General features: G+C 39.2%; 1 protein-coding gene across 5 annotated transcripts in view; it reads left to right on the plus strand.

Annotated features, from left to right (window-relative positions):
• Nucleotides 1-19070, plus strand: part of rtkn (rhotekin) — a 318614-nt gene that overhangs the window by 19460 nt on the left and 280084 nt on the right. The window contains exon 1 of one of the 5 annotated variants that reach the window (XM_034170028.1): nucleotides 2620-2828. The exons of the other annotated variants lie outside the window; for them this stretch is intronic. The gene's annotated coding sequence lies outside the window, so the exon portion shown is untranslated. Of the gene's footprint in view, nucleotides 1-2619; nucleotides 2829-19070 lie in introns of those variants that run through there. 5 annotated transcript variants of the gene reach the window in all.

The raw sequence follows: 19070 nt of genomic DNA on the forward strand, positions 1-19070 counted from the left end.
CCCATTTGCAACTTCTTTTAATCATATATCTCTTTATTTTCCTTAACAAGTAATTTGGAATAGTTTCTTTTCGTTCCATCACTATCAATCACACTTTTTATAATTCCCCATGTTACCCTCATATTATCTTTACTCTTATTTAGTTTTTCACTGTAATAATCTTTTTTTTTGTTTCCTAATTATTGTTAATAGTTTATTTTTATATTTTTTGTATTTATGTTCTGATTCCTTTGTTTGCAATTTTAAAAAGCACCTGTATAAATAGTTTTTCTTTGCACAAGCATTTTTTATTCCCTTTGTCAGCCATGGTTTATTTACCTCTTTTCTTACTAATTTCAATTAATTTACAATTTTTATTGTATGATTTCATCAATATTTTCATAAATGAGTTATATGCTACATTAACATCACTGACATAAACTTCTTCCCAGTTTTGATTTTTAAGGTCATATTTTAATGCCTCTAAGGCTTTTACTGACTTATCTCTTTTAAAGTTTATATCAGTTTTTTGTTGTACCTATTTTTATATTTAAATATTGAAAAAAATTGGTAAATGGTCGCTAATATCTGTCATGAAGATCCCATTCTTGATAATTTCATCTGTTCTGTTTGTAAATATATTATCAATTACCGTTGCACTTTGCGATGTAATTCTGGTTGGTTTTGTTATCAAGGGGAATAACCCCAAACTATACATTGTATTCACAAAATCACTTAATCTTTGGCAGCTGGAGCTTTCTATGTTAATATTAAAGTCCCCACACATAAAAGCGTTTGTTTTTAATTTGATGGAATATTCAATTATTTTATCTGTAAAATTTCACAACACAAGAATCTGGTGCTCTGTATACACAACTAATTAAAAATATCTTAGATGTTTCATGTACAAGTTCCACTGTTACAATTCTATGACATCATTCATAATTGTCATTCTTCAACAATTGTACACATCAGATCTGTTTTTGTATACAGAGCAATACCACCGCCTTTTTTATATCTTCTGTTTACAAAATACAGCTCATATCCCTCCATTTGAACTTCATCCATGAGATCATCTTTAAGCCAAGATCAGTGATTGCAACAATACTAAACCTATTTTTAAACTGATTTAAATAATCTTTATTTGTGACATTTTACAATACAAGCTTCGACTGTTTATATGTATGAGTGACAGGGTATCTTCTGCAATTTTTTCACTATTCAGCTGTTCTACCGTATAATACTCACAACCAATCGTTTTTAAGTCAAATATACTTTCATCAAATATTAGTGTCTATGTCATATATTTTATCCTCTGTTTCCATGTTTGATCTGATTTTTGTTGGTCCAATTACCAACAGATGTTATATTTGATTGTCTATTCAGGTCTGTATTTCGTAAGGTCCTCCATGTTTTTGATTTGTATACCGTTTGTTCCTTCTTTCACTCTAATCCACACCCTACAATTCCAGACCCATGTAGCAACAATATGTTTCTGTTTTCTTAGTAGTCTTGCTTCCCTAGCAATATCTGCATTTTTTTTTGTTAGATGCTCATTTATATAGACACTCGTTCCTTTCAAATTCTTTGCCTGTCTTAATAACTCATATTTATATTTTCTAAAATATAAAAAAATTTACATTTTCTCCTCCTGTCTGGTGGCTCCATCCTCAGCATCCTTCTCCCTATATACGCCTGGTCCCTCCTCTGCACATGTCCATCTATCTCACCTCTCTGACTTTGCCTCCAAACTGTCCCACCTGCACCTGAGCTGTCCCTCTGATATGTTCATTCCTCATCCTGTCCATCCTCATCCACTCCTAAAGAGAATCACATCTTCAGCTCTGACTCCTGTCTTTTTGTTTGTGCCACGTCTCTAAGCTATACACATAGCTGGTCTGACTACTGTCTTGTAGACTTTCCCCTTCACTCTTGTTGATATTCTTCGGCCACAAATCACTCCTGCCACCTATCAATAGACAATCAATACAGCCTGAGCATGCGGCCAGTCACGGAAGAACGAATTCTTGCCTTCGGATTCGCCACTTTGCCAGAAGTTTCGTGTTCTCGCGCCATCCCATAACTAGTTTTTTAAAGTAACATATCCAACACTGCTAATCGTGTTTTGTACCAAAAGCGTTGGCAGTCGAGCGTCATAAATTGGTGAGACCGGCCAAAGTGAAACGTCCCATTTCAACTCCTGCATCAACATGGCGGTACAATATGGCGTCCAACATAAGCTCCCATGTAGGTCCTATGAAGGAATTATTCAGTGTTCTATTTTTCCTGATAAACGCTCATGAATCCTCCACACTGTCGCTTTAACAGCACTTTCCTCATCCCCCCCCCGTTTTATTTTTTCTCTCTCAGTCAGTACACAGAGATCAGGTATTTCAGTTCTCAATATGTCTGTGATGTATTGAAATGACAATAAAGCTGACTTGATTTGACTTGACTGCAGCTCATGGCCGGCAGGGGTCTCCATGGAGACCTTTGTCGCGCCGCCTGGGGTGTCTCTGTGGGACGCACCGGGAGTCGTGTTTGGGAAAGTGAAAAGTCGTTGTGAAAGTGGAGTCTGTACGCGCGGAGGTTGTTTGAATCTCTGTGGACTTTTTTGTTGTTTGTTTTTTAAATTGTGTGCCACCTGGACCCGCGCTCGACAGCTGGGCAGTTTTTGAAACGAGTGCTGCCTTTACGCTCTTGAGTTTATGTGAACTCCCCCTGAAAAGGAGACACGATGTTTTGCAGGAATCAAACAGCCAGAGCTACCGTGGCCCGCGGCTCTGCTCTTGAAATGGAGATACGGCGCGGAAAGTTCAGAAAAGAGCCTTTTCTTGGACACATCACAGGTAGAAGCGGATTGTCCGCCAGCTGTCAGCACACCCAAACGCACCACGAAGGAATTCTTTTTTTTTTTTTCTAACTTTGATCTCTTCTCCAAGCTAAGTGATTTGGCACAAATCTGACTTTAAAACGTTTGATATACACTTCGCTGACTAATCCCAACACTTTAAGTGTACCGGAGAGCTGTGCTCCTTAATTTATAATTTCACTCAGCTCCGAACTCAATAACAAGAGAGTTGATGATACAGTTTTAATATTCCAACAGAGTTTAATATTCTGTGATACCTACAAGCTCAGAAAGTAATTGTATGACATTTGTTTTCTTGGTGGCGTATTTTAATTAGATGAGAAAAAAAATCAATATACTACATTAATTTTGTTTTCAAACTGTAGGTAGAATATGCATGTGTGAGAGGGTACTACACACAGCACAAGTGTTATTCTTAATTATTGTATTATATTCCTAATTACTGGAATGTGGATGTGAGAGGTTTCAAACTGGCAGCCCGAGGGCTTCACGCAGCCCGTGAGCCACCAGATTGTGGTCTGTAGTATGTTGAGCATTGGCGACTGCAATAAGTGTGATAACTGTGTTGTGTGATGTTTTGCAGTATACGAGGTCTATAAGAAAAGTATTGGACCTTTTATTTTTTGCAAAAACCTGATGGATTTGAATCACGTGTGCTTGCATGAGCCAACCTTGAACCTTCGTGCGCATGTGTGAACTTTTTCACGCCTGTCGATTGCATCATTTTCTGGTAAAGCAGCCTTTGTGTGGATTTGTGCTGTGCGCCTCGGTGGAGTTTCATTTCAAGGAAAAAGACGGAACGACTGGAGCAGTGCCGCATCAAATTTTGCCAGAAACTCTGGGCGGACAGCCAGGTGACTTCAACACGAAGGCGCTTTGCGCCGCCGTCAGCAGCAGCATGAATTTCACAGCCACTCTTTTCAAGGCCAAATCTTCTGTCACAGTGGAATGTACCGAAAAAGTGCTGATGTCCACCTCTTCTGCAATTTCTCGGCTAGTCACACGACAGTCCCGCATCACCATAGCGTTTACTTTGGAAATGATCCGGTCATTTCAGCATGTTGATAGCCGACCGGAGCGTGGCTCGCTCTCCACCGTTGTGCGGACGTCTTTAAACCGGTTGTACCGCTCCTTAATCTGTGTGATGCCCATAGCATCGTCACCGAAAGCCGTCTGAATCATCCGAATGGTTTCCACCTGGCTGTCGCCCAGTTTCTGGCAAAATTTGATGTGGCGCTGCTTCCAGTCGTTCCGTCTTTTCCTTGAAATGAAATCCACCAAGCACACAGCACACGTCCCACACAAAGGCTGCTTACCAGGAAATGACGCAATCGACAGGCGTGAAAAAGTTCACGCATGCGCACGAAGGTTCAAGGTTTGCTCATGCAAGCACACGTGATTCAATCCATCAGGTTTTTGCAAAAAATAAAAAGGTCCGATACTTTTCTAACAGACCTCGTATCTTGAGAACACCTAAACCAATATGTGCCAAACTTGGCAGACACATTGAGCTGATGAATACGAAGAAGTGATTTGATTTTGGTTAGGATCAATCTGCCATCAAGGTCAGTTTTCTGGATCCAGTTCTCATTCATGGGAAAAATGGCTAATTTATGGAAACTTTAACTTGACTATTTAACAGCCCAATATAACACACCTGATGAAAGTGGTGTGGTGTTGCTGTGGTCTCTACATACATTTGATCTGTTTCATTGCCTCTATCAAGGAGCTCATGCTTTATGTTTGTTTGTGAGCAAGATATCTCAAAAGGACAAGCTATCTCAAAAGGATGGCGAGGTAGATTTTGGGGTCAGGAGGAGCTGGTGTCGAAGACCAAACGGTCCGCCCCTCAAAATCGGTCTGTCTTTTGCATCTGCGCATGTGACGTTTCGGACCACAGCAGCACGTCTGAGACAGAGTCTCTTCACCCAAAGCCATCAAATGGATTAATGGGATTATTAACCATCAGATGATAAAGGTAAAACCTCTTAAATCATTCTAAAGTCAGTTTTAAGCAGAAACAAGGCCGTTTTAAGCGGAAATTTGGTGAAATTCCGTGACGCATTGAAATGTCCGACACGCAGTGAACACATCAGCTAACAGCTTGTTTAGCTGCAGCACTCTGATTGCTTCTGATGCCTTTTATGATGAAATAATGCTGAATTTATGTGGAAATGATTGTTGTACAAAAGCTTCAGATATCTGTCGCTGAGATAAATGATGACTGGAGTGCAGTTTTGCGCAGAAACGAGGCGATAATCTGTGAATCGCATCCATCAGGGGGACCGATTCTAGGGGGACCATTCAGTCGGCGACAACGGTTTAATTTTGTTGTAGATCTGGATCAAGGAGTGGATTTTTCCTTTGACCTTTGATCCTGATACTGCCTTTGAGCTATGATGCTGATTGTTTTAATCCTGTAATCTGTAAGTAAATTGAACTGGATTGAATGAAGAATGCTTTAAATGCAGGCCATGTGATCATTGTGGCACACACAATTAAGACAAAGTCACTTGAAGCAGTCAGTGGCAAAAGTGATAGACTTTTGTCAATGAGATTGGGAGGTGGCTTTTTTCTTTCTTGTGTTTATTCATCTGTAGATTTTGATCTTCACATATTTCTGTGAGTTGTGCATAATGAGTTCCCAGGAGTACGACAGGAGTAGTTACCAATGGAGCTCTGACAGCAAAAACGGGGCTCCAAGCCGGTACTGGGCGAGGTGGACTTCATTTAGAAGGAAGTAGAGATTTCAGTCCAAGCTGCAGCCTTTCTATATTCTGTCAGTTGTTTGTCACTGGATCAGAACTTCATTCATGTTTTCCTCTCGGTGAAGCTCCCGTGTCGACATCTGCTTCACATCAGCCGCTGTTCGTTTGCAGCGCAGGCTGCTCTGAAATACATCCGATCTAACCTCTCATTATTTTTACTGACAGTCTGCTTTATACTGTTTTGATGAACATTCACCTTCGATCCATCGCTCTTTTCCTTCACCTCAAACACATAGTTGCCTGTCAGTCATGGGAATTTGTGTAATCGAGCGCTGCTGGTAATCGTTTCTTTGGTCAGACATTCATTCTGGTTTTGCATTGGTGCTTTTTTTCTCATTTTAAATGTGGATGCAGATTGTTTGGAGTGCCTCTAGGCTCCAGCTCCCCTGTGACCCTTAACTGGACTAAGTGGGTTCTGAAAATGGATGGATGGATGATGAATGATTCCTTTAAGCAGACAGAAATAGCTGAGTGCGGTTCCTAAAGAATGTTAATGTTTCAGACAGTATATATGGAAATGAGAAAGCTGGAGTATTGATTTTGTTCCTCTGCGTCTCTGCCACTTCGTGACAGCACACACGTGTGTGCAGGCGTTAACATGATCAGTAGGGCTGAAACGATTAATCGAGTAATTCGATTACAAAAAATGTTCAAGGCAAATTCTTTGCCTCGAAGCTTCGTTTAAAGCTGTAGTACATATGCCAGGCCTGTAGGTGGCACTGTAACGCTCCGACAAGAAACCGAGAAGAAGACCGTAGAGCATGCCCATACCTAATGTAAGCGCTAGTCAATGTAGCAGGCGATGCTACAAGTTTATAAAGCCATATGCTGAGTAAAATAAAGCCTTTTAAGAGAAAGGGTCTGTGCTGATCGTCTGAAATGGATTTATTTTGCATTTAAAGTGAAGCAGTGTGTTTTTATATATATATAGATGTATATATATATATATATATATATATTTCTTAAAACGTGGTTTGCTCCACTGCAGCTCGCAGCTCTCCACCTCCGCAGATGAAGTGAAAGGAAGCGCACTTTATATTAATCATGATTAACTATTCAAAAAAAATGCCTATCGTCAGATTTGATAAGAGTTTTTATCAAGAGGCTGTAGAGTTAATTTATCGGTGCAGCTGTTGTGGAAATGTTGCACTTCACAGCCGTTTTTTCAAAGGCTTTGTTATTCACCAAGTATCCACAGAAAACAATGAATTTGGCTTTGGTTTGAGCTGCTCTGTATGGCATGTAGAAATATACACTAAACACTGAATAAATCACAGTAATAAAAAGTGCAAATGAAATGTGCAATAAGAAAAAAAAAAAGAATGTCCTGTCCGCAGACTGAATATTTCACAGAGCGCCTGGGCTTATGGTTTGGCAAAGCTCCAAAACTCTTAATAATGTGAAAAAATAAATAATTACCTGGGAAAACAGAGAGAGAGGGAACATCCTAAACTTAAAAATCTGCATGATGGCACAGCGACATTGTGCCATTGCTTAGGGAGAGCCACTATGCCACTATGGATATTATTTAAGAATACGAAAGTACTTTTTTTGTACGATTACTCGATTAATCAATAAAATAATCGATAGAATACTCGATTCCAAAGATATTCGATAGCTGCAGCCCTACTGATCAGCCTATGTGAGGAGTTGTTTGTAATTCGTGTCACAGGGAATCCCTGTTAACATCAGGCTCACTTCAGTCACAGTGATGTGGTTTCACTGGGAGTTGATATTTGACACATGAGCTCATTTAAAATATCACACACACATACTGGAGATGCTGTCCTGTTAACGTGGTTAAGTACTACTGTATCTGCAAGTAGGGTAAATGATGTTGTCTTTTATACCTCGACCAAAAGGGTCAGTGGCACATAATACCAACGAACTCTGCCAGTCCATCTGATGACATTGTTTTGTTTTTTTGTTTTTTTTATCCCCAGCATATCACAAAAACTATTCAAGGGATAGTTATTAAACTTGGCTCACGTAATATATACCACTAGAAGAAGTGAACTGTAAAGTTACCTTTTAAATTTAAGAATTTTTGAGACTTTTTTCAAATTTTTATACTCAGGAATTTGCCTGGCTGAATTTACAAAAATTATTCCAAGCGATTCTGTTCAAATTAGTCTCATATAAACTATTTCACTGCCACTATGAGAGGGGCAGTGAAAATTTCCCAAGCCTATATGGAACTGTGTTGCCAATCAGTATCCATAACGTAATGTACTGACCTTTCATGGAGACACATGCCAAATGAAGACATGACAAAAAAATGACTGGAGGCCTAGTATTCATTGTACTGTGTCAGAACATTTCTCCAAAAAGGATGTCTTGCCAGGTCAGAGTATAGACTTTTGAAAGATACTTCTTTTTTGTATACTGTAAATTTTCAAAAGATTGATTTTCTGTGGACTGCATGAATTAACATAATCCTAAATTCTGACCCATAAAGGCAGGTATCAAATTTCAGATTTTATTGGACCAGGTCACCAGGGCCCGGTTTCATAAAGCAGTCTAATCTTTTAGTCTGTGAAACTTACGTCGACCACAGTTAGTCACCCAACATTATCTGTCTATCAGAATGTTCTGTGACGCACACCCAAATGTCCTCAGCCCACTTGATGTTACAGACTGGATTTGACCTGACTGCTTTATGAACAGTCATGATGCACACCCAAATGTCATCATTTGCGTGCAGTCTAAACTGATAAAACCAAGCGCTTCATTTTTTTTCTGGGGAAAAAAAAATGGAGGCGCCTGATGGAATGTTCCATTATTGCTTATCACACTGATACAAACAAGCTCATCACAAAGTTTTGATATGAAAGATGCTGCGTGAACAAACAGCGCGATCACATCACCCGCTTACCACGTCGATGCACCAGTATTTGCAGCCAATCACATAGCTCCACTGATACATGACAGCAGGGCAAGACTACCCACCTGGGGGCAGGTCGGCTGCAGGAATAAGAACAGCTCAGCCCTAATGTCGGGGCTCTCTATTGCAATGGTGCATGTGATGTTTTGCTTCTGGAAGATCCCAGCGCTGTCTTAGTGACTCTGTTCACAGTGTAGGCATCTCTTAATGCAACATCTGAGATGTTGTATTAAGAGATGTTACATCTGTTTTTGAAGCCCGTCTCCTGTCAGTTATTGAGTTCCCTCACCGCATAAAACTACCGGGTGGGGTTCAGGCAGGCAGAAAAACCCCTACACATCTAATCACAGTTTCACATCGACAGCTGTCTTAAGTTGGTTGACAATTTTCAGTCATAGTGGCCTCATGAGTGGCGTTGCCAAGAAATGCCTCCAATGCGCGAAAGTTTTGTTTACTTCCGGGTTGGTTGTTGTCATGAACTATACAGCCTTTGTTTCATTAGCTGGCTTTTTTAACATAGCTCTTAGCTTAGCAGTTCTACACTTCCACCAAGGCTTTTTGTGCACACAACGCTGCTCAGCGTAATAGTGGCACCCGGGGGCTAATGTGAGAACTGTCACAAATACATGACAGTCATCTGATACAACCATGGCTAAAAGTGGAGGAAGCTCTTCTTTTGGAGGAATATGAGCAACGTCGGGTGCTCTTGAGTGTTCCATCAAGTGGTAGTACATGATAGCTGCCATGTTTTGAGGTAAGAGACTGTATTTTTGTTGACTAAAGTAAGGTTACCCTCCTCTGTACCAGTCTAAAAACTTTAATCGTGTAACATGAAACTTTAAGCGACTAAGTGCTTTATGCAATTGCTAACGTCAAAACATTAGTCAGTTAAGTGAGTTTAGTTGACTAAAGAAGATTAGACTGCTTTATGAAACCAGGCCCTGGAGCATTAGTAAGCACCACTCATTTTACATTTTGTTTTGTTTAGTTTATTTCAGCTTTGTTAACTTTTCAGTTATTTTGACAATGCAAGTTACTACCATCCACCAAGCTACACGTTTTAGGTTTGTCTTGTCCATTTCTGGCTGTCAACATGAGAAATCAAAGTTGTGGATGGAGTTGAAAGAAATGTTGTGGAGAGGTACCCGTAGGCTTTTGATGCAGATTCACAATCAATCTTTAAGTATAATTGATCATTTATTTCCTCATTTAGTTGTTCTTTCCATGAAATGGTGAAAAATGTCTGTCAGTCTTGGTTACAGTTCAAGATGATGCCTTCAGAAATGTCTTGTTTTGTCCACAGCCCAAAGATATGTCCTTTACTGCCCGAGATTAAGATTAATTAAGCATCTTGTAAAATAAACCATAAAATATTCACATTTAAGAAGCTGAAAACAAAGTGGATAAAAAAACGTTTAAAAAGTTTTTCATTCATTTTCAACCTTCTGGATTTTAGGACATGTGGTGCACTTATGTTTACACCTGCACCAGTTGGTGTGGATGAAGGAAGCATATTTTGTTGCACAAATTTCCATTAGGTTCAGGAAAACAAGCAAGAGAACTGGCAACTATCTCCATTAAGCAAAATCTGTACTCTAGCTATTTTTACTTTTAAATAACATCAAATAGCCTAATTACTATGAGGCTGTAAAAGGGCATGTTTCACAATTTTTTTTTTTTTTTCATCTCAGGCAAGCCTGCGTGAGTCCACTGTGTATGTTTGTGCATGTGTGCATGCAAGTCTGTCTGCACAGCGGATGAAGTGTGCATTATTGACAGTTTCTTTATAAATTGTGTTCTTCACATGTGATCATTTGATCTTTCTCTACAACATGGAGGTAAGATTTAGACCAGGGGTCAGCAACCTGTGGCTTTACTTTGACTACCGGTGCTGCACTGATGGTACCATCCTATTCACACAATGTATGCATGTCCGATGTGCTCATAAAATATGACAAGCAGTAGCCAGTAGTGACATTTATGCCAAATTTGTGAGACAACATTGAACTCAGTTTATGCAGTAAGCATCATAGACAAAATAAATCAACAAATTCAATAAAATAATGATAATATATAAATGCATTGAATAAAAATCACACATACATATGTGAAAACCTGATGTGGAGAAACTCTGCAGTGATGTTCACAAACAGAAGTTACATTAAGCAGGTGAGAACCCTGTCCTATAGTATGCTGTTATTTTCCAAAAGTATTTATTTTTGATTTTGAGCTGATATAACTGTTTTATGTTCAAGCACCGTACATGACTGAGGAGAGGGGAGGAACAAAATGGATGACTTCATCACAAAGTTAATTAATTAATTAATTCTAGTCATAATAAAAACTAGTGCAGTGCTCATAGGAAGTTTGTATTTCTGTAGAAAATTGGGAGCGTTAGCAGATTTTTCATGGATGGTCATAAGAGGCTATGCTTGAAGATGGGATGTGCAAAGAGGTGTACTTACTCTTACATCATTTAAACAGACAAAGTGTACATTTGTTAAGACATGGTTGACATTGAGATACAAAGAGACACACAAATACAGTTATTTTAAGCAAAAGATTGACATTTATTCAGCATGGTCAGACATACAGTGGTATGTAAAAGTTTTGGCAGCCCTGATGATTTCCATGATTTTCCTTTATAAATCATTGGTTGTTTGGATCAGCAGTTTCAATTAAATATATCACATAGCAGACAAACACTGTGATATATGAAGTGAAATGAAGTTTATAGGATTTACAGAAAGTGTGCAATAATTCTTTAAACAAATTAGGCAGGTGCATAATTTGGGCACCCCAACAGAAAAAAATACATCAATATTTAGTAGATCCTCCTTTTGCAGAAATAACAGCCTCTAAATGCTTCCTATAGCTTCCAATGAGAGTCTGGATTCTGGTTGAAGGTATTTTGGACCATTCTTCTTTACAAAACATCTCCAGTTCAGTCAGGTTTGTTGGTTTCTGAGCATAGACAGCCCGCTTAAAATCACACCACAGATTTTCAATAATATTCAGGTCTGGGGATTGAGATGGCCATTCCAGAATGTTGTACTTGTTCCTCTGCATGAATGCCTTAGTAGATTTTGAGCAGTGTTTAGAGTCATTGTCTTGTTGAGAGATCCAGCCCCGGCGCAACTTCAACTTTGTCACCGAGTCTTGAACATTGTTCTGAAGAATCTGCTGATATTGACTGGAATCCATGTGACCCTCAATTTTAACAACATTTCCAGTACCTGCACTGGCCACACAGCCACACAGCACGATCTAACCACCTCCAAATTTTACTGTACGTAGCAAGTGTTTTTCTTGGAATGCTGTGTTCTTTTTCTGCCATGCATACCGTTTCATCAGTGCACAGCGCTTTATTCCAAAATGAAGCTGGCTTGTCCAGATGTGCTTTAGCATACCTCAAGTGACTCTGTTTGTGGCATGTACGCAGAAAAGGCTTCCTCTGCATTACTCTATCATCCAGCATCTCCTTGTGCAAAGTGTGCTGTATAGTTGAACAATGCACAGAGACACTCGGCAGCAAGATCATGTAAGTCTGTGGGATAACTGTGACTGTTCTCACCCTTCACTTCAGCTTATGTGAGATTTTCCTTGGCCTGCTGCTTCGGGCCTTAACTAGTACTGTGCCTGTGGTCTTCAATTTCCTCACTATGTTCCTCACAGTGGAAACTGACAGCTGAAAACTGTGGGATTCCCACTCCTAAATGACCAATAGGAGAGCAGCGTCCATGCCACACCAAAATGAGGCTGACGTCAGAGTTTCGACCACCAACCTATCACAGGTTAGGAGAGAGAGAGGCCAGTATCCGGCCTAATTCAGACCGGTTGTCGGGCTAATTAAACTGGTGCACTAAACACAATAGAAGAAGAGAGGGTCCACTTGATTTTATTCACAGGGTTGTTTAGAGAAGCAATGCATTTCCTGAGCGGCCCAACCCTGTAATGAAACCAAGGATTTCAAAATAAAGGTTTTGAAAATTATTCCCCAAAATTTTCATACTAAAGGATGCACATCCTAAAGCTGAGGTTGATCTGACAAACAGTCAGAGAGATATACGAGCCACATACTCGCACTCACACAGGCACTCCTTGCTTTACAGATAGATGCCAACTGACTGATTTTTATGTTTACATTTCAAAGTTATCAGGTTGCAGCTATGTGTTTCATTTATTTATTTCAAAGTTAGTTACCTCTTATTTTATTTTTGATTTATTTTCCAAAAATATAGGGAGTCAAATCAGCCTGCATTGTTCTGTTCAATTTATTTCAAAGTGTGCCTACGCATGCCCCTGTGTCCCCCCCCCCCCCCCATACGAGTTTGCTGTTTGCATGTGTTCTAACAGGTTAAAAAACAAATAAAATGTCAACACTTTGCTTTTTAGCAATTATGCAGTTTCATTAATCAGAAAAAGGTGGGACAAAATGTAAAATGTAAATAAAATAAAAAATCTTGCACCAAATCCCAGTTTCTCCACTCAAATCCACAGAAGCAAAAAACCTTTTTTTCAGAGTTGTGTCTTGGTGGCTTCGCTCACTTGTCTCCTTCCAGCATGGTCACTTAGGGCACTTTGACACTTGCACAAATTTGATCCCCGCACTGGTACACAATATTGCGTGCCAATGAGTAAACTTGTCGTAAACTGTGTAGCTGCGTGCCAGTGCACAAAGAAAATTTTGAAATATTGGAAATCTCAATATGAGGACAAAGCTTCAGCTTTTAGCTCATACCTTTTTTGTTAAGGGTCCAAAAAAGAACATTTTATTCATTTAAAAAAATATATATATATCGTCTGATTTATCGGCTATCGGCAAATTAGCCGATTTATCGATTATCGGCATTTTTTTCATCCAAATATCGTTATCGGCATTGGCCTCAAAAAATCCATATCGGTCGGGCTCTAGTTTATGATAGATTTAACATCTCATCATAATCGTTCAGATGAGCTGCGCGTGATGCGCTGATGCAATGACTCGCAGTGACACACAGTGTTTTTGAATTGTTTGCAGAATGTTCACGTGAAGTTCACATAAGTAATGCGTGCCAGATATTTTGAACATTTCAAAATTTTCTTTGCGCACTTGCACAAAGCCACGCACAGTTTGCAATGGTTTACAATGAGTTTTTCTTTCTGGCACAGTAGATTCCATACCAGTGCGTGGATCAAATTCGTGCAAGTGCCAAGGCACCTTAACTTGTGTGATGATTCAGCACTGGATAAACAAATAGAAATGCATCATTTGCTTAAGTTGATGAGTTCATCAGAAGTTGCCATCAGTGTAGTGTCAGACGAATTTCTGCTTTTTTAATCTGTGCTGTGTGGTAATGAACCCCTGTGGAGCAGTGGATTACATATCCGTGTGAGGTATTGTGGTCCGTTGCATTTTAAAGTGGGTGCATTTAGCCTCTGGCTATTTTGGACTTGATTTCTTTAACCTTGAGTTATTTCCTAAACGGGTCTCTATTCTGAGGAATGAATATGTGCACTTTCCCATTTGGATAGGAGCTCCACTAGTTAGTTCCCCCCTCAGTTTCAAACTTTGATTTGTGTTATTTGCCACTGACCCCCTTTTTTTTTTTTTTTGGACTTACTGTCTCAGTGTTCAGTGTATTTAGAGAGAGGCAGATTTTTTTGTTTGCGCTCTGCATTATGAGAGCGTTGGTGTGGTCATGTGCTGAGCAAATGGATACAGCGTCTCTTTGCCATTCAAAATGGCAACATCAGCAGTGTAGGTTATGGGATCTATATTCTCTCCCAGTGTTTCTGTGGCATTTATACTTTGATAAACCTGAGCCCACACTGATGTTAGGCACATTTATGGAAAAAGGACTGTCAATGTAATTATGAAACATCATTTTTGTAGTGTTTTTCTTTTTTAACTGCCTCAAAGTAATGAATTATACAGTCAATTACTGACAACAAGTTTGAACGAGAGCAGACGAATTGCACGTCTCCGATTGTACGTCTCTGAATGTGGGAAGTTTTCTTAAATCACTCATACAGTTATTTTTATGGTGACACTACTGACCCAAAACAAAAAGGAAGTTGTGTGAACGGACCTCTTCAACCAGTTGGAGACACTCAAAGAACAGAATTGCTAAATCAATTAAAAAAACAGCAAATTTGCTGTTGCACCCATGTTATTGTTGCGACATAGACTAAGCCTGGTGTTTACTCGAAATTGTTCTATCCTTCTAACAAAAATACGTGGGTGGAGCTACAGTAAGTCAATAATGAGTCTTTATCTCTGTTTAAGCCTCATTATTCTGTCTATCAAGATAAAGACAGCAATTATTGCTTGCTTAACTGTAATCAGCTCTAGAAGGTTCTCGTATAAGATGTCTTTCTGGCTTTGTTGTCGGTGCCAATGATTCTCTTTCACAGACTCGGACTTTCTTTCATTGTTCTCAGGGCCACTGCAGAACTAGTCTGTAGCATCTCAATGAAGCGGGGTAACACACTTTCAAAGAGCCTATTTTACTGTGCCAAGGGATACTGTGTGTGTGTGTGTGTGTGTGTGTGTGTGTGTGTGTGTGTGTGTGTGTGTGTGTGTGTGTGTGTGTGTGTGTGTGTGTGTGTGTGTACACAGGTGGTGTATAGATTGGTTCCTGCTTGGTGTTGTTCAACAGGGCTGCAACTAACAGTTATATGGAAGAGTTGAATCCATCAGAGTTTGAAAACTTCAACCTAAAAAAAAAATTCAATCTAAAACAATTTCAACCTTAAAAAAAAATCAACCTCAAAAAATGGAAAAGCAGGGATAAGCATTCGACCCCTGTCTCAATCATCTAACCTTCAGCAATGTGCCACGTCTTCGTCTTATTTTTTTGATTTGGTCTCGGTGTCACGTGACCAATGAAGCAAAATATGATTGGTTGAACATTGGATGATTGATCCAATGACAATAAATTTCTATTCTGTTCTGTTCTATTCTGTATGCTTAGCAATGATGTGGAAAAACTAGGAGCCGTCTTAAACAAGTATATTTATTGAACTTTTCCCAAGTAGTAAATTTTTCTCAGCTGATTCTTGCTTTAATGGATTCAGAAAATTTTGATAGAGGAGTAAGGTCAAGAAAAGTTCTTTGATCAATTCTCTTTTCATTTGTGATCATTTCTCTATACTATTTTCTGATGTTGATTTGTTAATTAGGAGTTAAAATAATCATATTGTGGCCTGTGATAGACTGGCGTCCTGTCCAGGGTGTACCCCGCCTCTCACCCTATGACTGCTGGGATAGGTTGGGATAGGACCCATGGTTGGATTAAGCAGGTATATAAAATGAATGAATGAATAATTGCATTGTTAAAATTGTTGCTGCTTTTATCATTTCTGCTGCTTGTTAATGAGTGTTACTGACATATCTACAGTGTGTGTTCAGTGAAGGTCGGTTGCATGTCAGATCAAATCAGGTGCATTTAACCTTGAGCTATTTCAGACCAAATTTCATTAATCTCTGGTTGCTTTCTGAAGAAGTTCTCTGTAGTAATTATTATATGCATTTCTCTGTTTGGATTTACACTTGAAAGGCCCACTCTCCTCACTTCTGAAGTTAGATTTGGTTGACAGTTGTAATTAGGACTGCAGCTATCAAATATTCTGGAATCGAGTATTCTATCGATTAATCGAGTAATCGGATAAAAAGTACTTTTGTGTTTTTAAACAATATCAGTAGTGCCAGGCTCTCCCTGCCAGTAGTGGCAGGGAGAGCCTGGCACTAATGGCACAATGTCGCTGTGCCATCACATAGATTTTTAAGTTTAAGGCGTTCCCTCTCTCTCTGTTTTCCTGGGTAATTATTTATTTTTTTGCATTGTTAAGAGTTTTGGAACCATAAGCCCAGACAGTCTCTGAAATCTTCAGTCTATGGACAGTGCATTCTTTTTTTCCTCTTACTGCACATTTCATTTGCACTTTTTATTATTGTGATTTATTCAGTGTTTAGTGTATATTTATACATGCCATACAGAGTGCAGCTCAAACCAAAGTCAAATTCCTTGTTTTCTGTGGATACTTGCCGAATAACACAGCCTGTGATAAACGGTTGTGGAGTTCAGCATTTCGACAACAGCTGCACTGATAAATTAACTGTATAGCCTGTTGATAAAAACTCTTATCAAATATGAATATAGGCTTTTTTTTTTTTTTTGAATAGTTAAACATGACTCATTTAAAGTGTGCGTCCTTTTGCTTCATCTGCAGAGGTGGCGAACAGCCAGTGGAGCAAATCGTGTTTTTTAAAAAATATACAAACACATTGCTTCACTTTAAATGCATAATACGTCCGTTGTGGGAGCGTTACAGCACCACCTACAGGTCTGGCATATGACCTACAGCTATAAACGAATTTGCCTTGAACATTTTTTGTAATCGAATTATTCGAATTACTCGATTAATCGTTTCAGTCCTAGTTGTAATAGCGCCTGTGGTGATAAACTGAACCAGTGTTACTTGTTGATTATGTAGTTTGTAGAATAAAAGGTAGTGTATTAAATTATACAGGTAGTATGAACTCCGCAGCCCGACTATGAACATTTTGCCACACATATTGTAAGTGTTCAGCATATTTATAGAAGGGCAGATTTGTGCTGGTGCTTTGCATTCCGATAGCAGTAGACCAATTTGTGTGCCAAACAAGTTCAAAACAGGATCCTGTTTGTGTGCCAAACAGGATCCAGAATCTCTTTTCCCAGACCACATGTGGGCTGCAGAGCCGAAGGTCATGTGACTGCACAGGATCGACAGACTTTGTGCTCATCTGTGTTATAATCTTGACATGTTATTTTTATTTGTTTTCTTAGTCCTGAACATATTTTCAACAATGTCTTCATTGTAAGTCCTACGAGGGTTGATGCTGAATCATTCTGCAGAAACTGACATAATAATATGGTCAGAAAGTGGAAAGAGAATGCAACCGGGAATCGGAGCAAACACATGCTTTTTCAGACTGCCCAGGCCATTCTGTCAATCCTCTGCATGCGGCTCGCAGAGGGACTGGGGAAGACATCGGCTTTCTACACCCCCCCCTTCATCCACAGGGCCACTCGTGTGTCCCTGCACGCCGCTTGGTGTCTGCTCTCAATGACTCTGTTGAACCTACCCAGACGTGCAGTGGGAGCCTGGATGGATTCAGCTGAACTGCAGTTATTACTGTGGAGCTGGAGGAATGCCTTCTTAACACTCTCTTTGCATTAGGTTTAACCAGAGGACAGTCCCCACTCAGCCATCCCACAGTGGCTCCCACCGACTATGCAAGACAGGGAAGTGGTTGGGTGTGTGTGTGTGTGAGAGAGAGAGACGACACACCCTTCTGCCCACGCTCTCCCAGCCTGCAGCACTACATGGCATCATCTGGGACTCTGCCATTAGTGTTCAGTAAAAGCTTTAATAGTTTGGCCTGTGGTTTGGTTTAGCTTTGGTGTTCTGCCCTTCTCCACCCTGTCTGGAACCACAAGCTTCCAAACTGAGCATATGAGTGGCTTTCGTTAAATCTTTGGATATTGTGGGTTTTCCCTCTACCTCGTACTAGAAATACTTGCAAAGTGCTGTTTAACTGGTCATATTCATTGCACTGGATTATTTATTTCATATATATGTATACATAGTGCCCTCCAAAAATATTGGAACACTTGGTATTTCACACATTTTAAATTGTTTATGCATTTCAATTACACAAAATAGAAAAAAATACAAAAAAAAGAAAAATTTCTAAAATTATCTTCCTTAAACTCGAACTGAAAGTAAATCTCTACAACTTGATATAAATTAATTAAAAATATAAAAGCCAAAAAAAAAAAAAAAATTCTAAAATTATCTTCCTTAAACTCGAACTGAAAGTAAATCTCTACAACTTGATATAAATAAATTAAAAATATAAAAGCCAAGATGAGGGGTTGAATAAGTAATGGAACACTTTGGTATAATACCTGTAAATAATCACTTTTATTGACAGTTTTCTTCTGACAAGTCAGGGGATGGATACATGAACATTTCCAAGTCACTGAATATGTCTTGGACTTTATTTACATCATTTATGAAGAAATACAAACAATGTGTCACTGTATGGTAAATCTGTGTGGAGTAGACAGTTCTCAAAAACTGAGTGACTGTGCAAGAAGGGGAAGAGTGAGGAAAGCCACCAAGACATCCAGATAACCCAGAAGAAGTTACAGGCTTCTGTGGCTGTGACTGGAAAAATTGTGCGTAGTGCATATTTTCAGTATCGTGTGAGTAAGACATGGGAAAATTTTAAGAAAACACTTCCAGTGTACAGACTGGATATCATAAATCATATTTACTTGCTATAGCACAGCAGATAATAGATAAAATAAATAATTTCTGCCCATTGGACACTTGTACTGCATATTTGGTAATCAAACAAATAAAACACATTTTGAAGTAAACTGCTGCCTGCCAGTGTATCTTTAACAGCCCCACACATGGTTGAAGAAAAACTGGTTAAAGAAATAGTTTGTGTAAGGTTGGGCAATGTCTACTGTCAGGCAGAAGAACTCTTCTTGCTATCTTGGATTAACTTTTTCTTGTGCTCATTGTG

Source organism: Thalassophryne amazonica, chromosome 5, assembly GCF_902500255.1.
Source record: "Thalassophryne amazonica chromosome 5, fThaAma1.1, whole genome shotgun sequence".
NCBI lineage: Eukaryota > Metazoa > Chordata > Actinopteri > Batrachoidiformes > Batrachoididae > Thalassophryne > Thalassophryne amazonica.